Below are 4,276 nucleotides of genomic sequence, written 5' to 3'. Positions count from 1 at the left end.
GATGGGGACAAGCTGAGGAGAACCTAAAGCTTTCCAATAAGTTGAGGACAGAATGGTAACAGATGCACCCTCATCTATGACTATGCTAGGTACGACCATATGGTAAGCTTGTATTGTAATCTAGAAAGGAACATAGTATGGAATTCGATATCCTGCTAGTCGACTCCAATCAAAAGAAGTGACCAAACTACTTAGGGGGGTGTCGTAGGAATGTGAGAGTTTCCTTCTTGCCCTATGGGAACAGGAGAAATGCTCTCATGCGCCTCGAGAAGAGGAGGATTTCCCTCCAGTTCATTCGAAGCTGAAGAAACTGAGAAATATGATGTTCACTCTCTACCAGAAAGGTACGGTTAACTGAAGGTGGATTCAATTCTACCATTTTCTCAACCAATGGTTGGTCAAGAACGGACTCATGAGACTCACTTTTAGAGAGAGCGAGGTTGACCAAAGATGAATTTTTTTCAATCACTAGATCAACTAGTGAAGGATCAGGGGAAAGCTTTCAATACCTAGTTGGAAGACGAGGTTGAGAAGTTGTAAGGTTTTCCAACTCCTTGGAAGATTCATACATAAGAGGAAAAAGGTGAATGGGATGATTACCTTCACACAACTTAAAGGGAAATTTGACTTTTCCCTTTTTCCCATAGGATTTATTGTTTGTGGGTTTGTCACCAGCATGATCATTAGAGGTTGATGACAAAGGTCGATGTGAACCTGTAGACCACACTTCTAAGACCTTGGAATACCGGGACAATTCCGAAGAAGGTGGTCACCCTGACATAACATGTAAGGGAATTTTACTTTCTGGGGCTGGTTGGAAGATTTTTCTACATCAGTTGCATCCATAGCAATGACTGCTTGGTTGCCCCCTTGCTTATTTTTCTTCTTCTTCTTCTTAGCTTCTTGGTTACTAGAATCCACACTTTCACCAAGCGAAGAGGAAGAACGGGGTGAAAAAAAAGGCGAAGAAGGAAAGGGGTCAACTTTAGGATAAACATGAGGTTGATGTTATTCAAGTGGATGAGAACTTGGTTGAAAATCAGTTTCGACACTCGGAACCACCGAGGTCGAAAAAACCAAACTGGCAAACCAATGGTCAATCCAGGAAGGGACAATGTTGCCATATAAGAAGCACCAGTATTTCCAAAAGAAGGAAAAGGACTAGGATTCCCATTAGAGGGGTTTCCTTGACCGGTAGACTCAAGAAATTTTGCCATTAGTATCAACCTAGGATCTACTAAGGAGTATTTCCACAGGAAGGATGTTGTTCCGCGATCAATTAATTGATTTTAGAACTTTAAAAAAAATAAATCGAAAAGGGTTAATCTAGGAAAAAGGTTTTACCAAGTATCCGTGAACCTTAGCTGAAACCAAGGACTTAACGTACAACGGCCAATCTCCCTGAATGTTGTGTTCGGTGTATCACGTTTACAAGGTGGCTGACTCGATTACCTATGGCTAAATGATAGCAACCTAATGGGGTCTCCCAATATATACGCGACAGTACGGGGAGCACAAGTCCGTGTTAGCGTTGTCTAATGTAGAACCATTTGATGAGAGCGTCCCTATATACTTATCATACTGAAGTGACCCCGATATACCCGAAAGTAATAGAGAACCTTCTATATACTTCCATATTGGGATGTGATTTCACCCCCGTGTTACACTGCAGGCAGTTAAAGACAGCTATTATGTTTAAAGACACTGGAAAATGTCTCTAGATTAGACCTCTAAATATGTGTGTTAAGTTCCAAGTGCTCCTTAGGTTAATTGAGGTAAATTTTAATGTTTATCTTCAATTAAGTTTCGGTTTTAAGGCTCAAAATGATGTCACCTGAATCCTTATAATGCAACTATATGAGAAAAGGAAAACTTTCCACTTCAATGAAAGCTAGGCTAACCAAGGGAAGAAATTTCAGTCAATAATGCATCATGCAAAATTCCTTCCACTAACTTTCACTTTAATGCAATCAATGAAAACTAGTGCAAAAGAGCAAAAGAAAGTGCAAACAATTCACTAATCATGAAAATAGCTTTCACTTTCCGATTTGAATGAAAAAAATGTTTCGAAAATACTTCGATGATATACATTTTCACTTTTCGAAACACAAGAATAACAACAAGCACTTCCTTTCGATTCAATCAAAAACAAACAATTTTGTAATCTATTGCTTGCTAACGGAACTAAAGTGACTTTCAAAGCATCTACTTGATTCGACACTAATGAAAACAACTTTATACCAAAGAACCAAAAGTGACTTGTAGAAGATGTCCAGACACAAAAAGACTCTTTGAACAAAGGTAACTAATCTCTGAAGAACAGATCAATAAGTGAATGAAGGGTGACCTAGAAACCCTAGAAATAAAATCAAGCTTCAAACACACTTAAACCAAAACAAGAGGCAATTGCAGTCAGAAAAACATGTCAACCAAGACAATGACACTATAATCACACTGACAAATCACCGCTAGAAGTAAAAATGTTGAAATCAAGAAGAAAAAGCCTAATTTTCTTTAACCTCTGGGATCATCGCACCTATCATAAGCAAAATAGTGATAATCGAGACTATAATTAAAACATCCGCTATGTCATCGCAACTGTCAAGGAGAAAATGATGATGGTCGAGAAAGATGAGATAAAACCAAAAAAACTTCAAGATCAGCAAAAACCAAGAACCTTCAAGCAATCACTAGTACGTGAAAAAAGTTATAGACAAACAAACAAGCCTGAAAATGAACTGTTGGTCAAACTCAACAAAGACTAGGATGAAGGATTGAATGGAAAGGATCATAGCTTCCCCAGTGAAGTCACCATTTTGTTGTCTAGGTAAATCCTCTCTGCGGACAGAGACGATCCCTCTAGCCCAATGAGTGGGACTAGCAACCTAAGTGACAATCTACTAGACACTTTCCTAAGTTACAATTGAAATGAGAGGCGAAGAAGATGGCCTACCTTGTTCTAATTCTATCTCGATCTCCTTTTTTGAAGACCTTGACTCACTTACGTCACGAGCTCATTCCAGCTTCTCAAAGCATTTATGCACCTGCACAAGGGATCAAGACACAACAAGGCATGCAAACACAAATAGCATATTGAAAAGAAACCTACTTAACTGATCAAGGAATGTTAAGATAGACGATACATGAGCATAAACATCAATGGAAAATGAACCAACAGTTGTTTATTAATAGAAAAGAAGGGGAAGCATACAACCAAGCCTTGATGTTGCTAGGCTCTCCTTGAATGAATGTCCAAGTCTAAACTAAGCTCTCCAAGCACTCCTTCTCCAAGCCAAATGAGTAGCATATAGGCACAATCTTAGCATAAGGGTGCAAATAGACATATACCAACCATTTGGGAATAGGAGAGGATGAATCTATAGGATGGGAAAGGGAGTTAGGATCTCTCCAAAGATAGGAGTAGGCCCTCATCCCAATGAGGTAGCTCATAGGGATAAGACCAAGAGGCCAAGTTTGGAGAATTCAACTTCATCTACGCCGAACAACCTCCATCTTGTCGCTCTAGAAGCTTCTAAATCACGAAGCTTCTCATCCTCTTTGGGAAAATTGCCTTTTTAGGATCATCACAGGTATATAAGTAAATAGAGTGATACCATCACAGGTCGAGTATAATACAACAGGTGACCATCACGCTTTTTAGTCTCATAAAAGCGATGATTCTCAAATTAGGGTTAAAGAGTTATTTCCTTCAAGGGAAGCTCAAAGCATTTTCCAATCAATGTCTTAGGGAGGATTTGAGCTGCATATATGAATTAGTACACTGCATAATGTTCATGTTTCGGGTTGGGGTATGTCACAGGGAAGTGCAGGAGGTGTGACAAAATATTGTGTAACAGATCCCACAATCGCAAGTTTTAAAGGGACACGGCTTATAATAAACCCTTCACCCTAGCCAATTTGTGATTGCGATAGCCAGACCCGATGGGATTATTCACTCCAACTTATAAACCCCCCATGTCCACGAAATCGTAAGAATCACAGTCTCAATCCTTCTAATGCCGATTGTGATTTTCAATAAGCCTCGGACCCAATAAGAATTACATGTCAATTCATAAAAATCTCACATCCGCAGCTATCGCAAAAGTCACAGAACTTAAACCATTCCTGCCTTTTCTGCCCATTTCGATTGTGATTGCGATATAAAAGCCTGACTTGCCTTGATTTAATAAACGGATCAGATTTATTCGCTTAGATCAACAGTAGATAATGGTTTCGGACCCCCCTGCATTCAATTTTAGGTTTCTCATGGGGGGGG

The sequence above is a fragment of the Pinus tabuliformis genome, chromosome 5_1 (genome assembly GCF_031772625.1).
Source record: "Pinus tabuliformis cultivar Carrire ecotype Pingquan chromosome 5_1, CPIR1, whole genome shotgun sequence".
In the NCBI taxonomy this organism is placed as follows: domain Eukaryota; kingdom Viridiplantae; phylum Streptophyta; class Pinopsida; order Pinales; family Pinaceae; genus Pinus; species Pinus tabuliformis.
The sequence above is the reverse complement of the archived record's forward strand: the minus strand, read 5'-3'. Positions refer to the sequence as shown.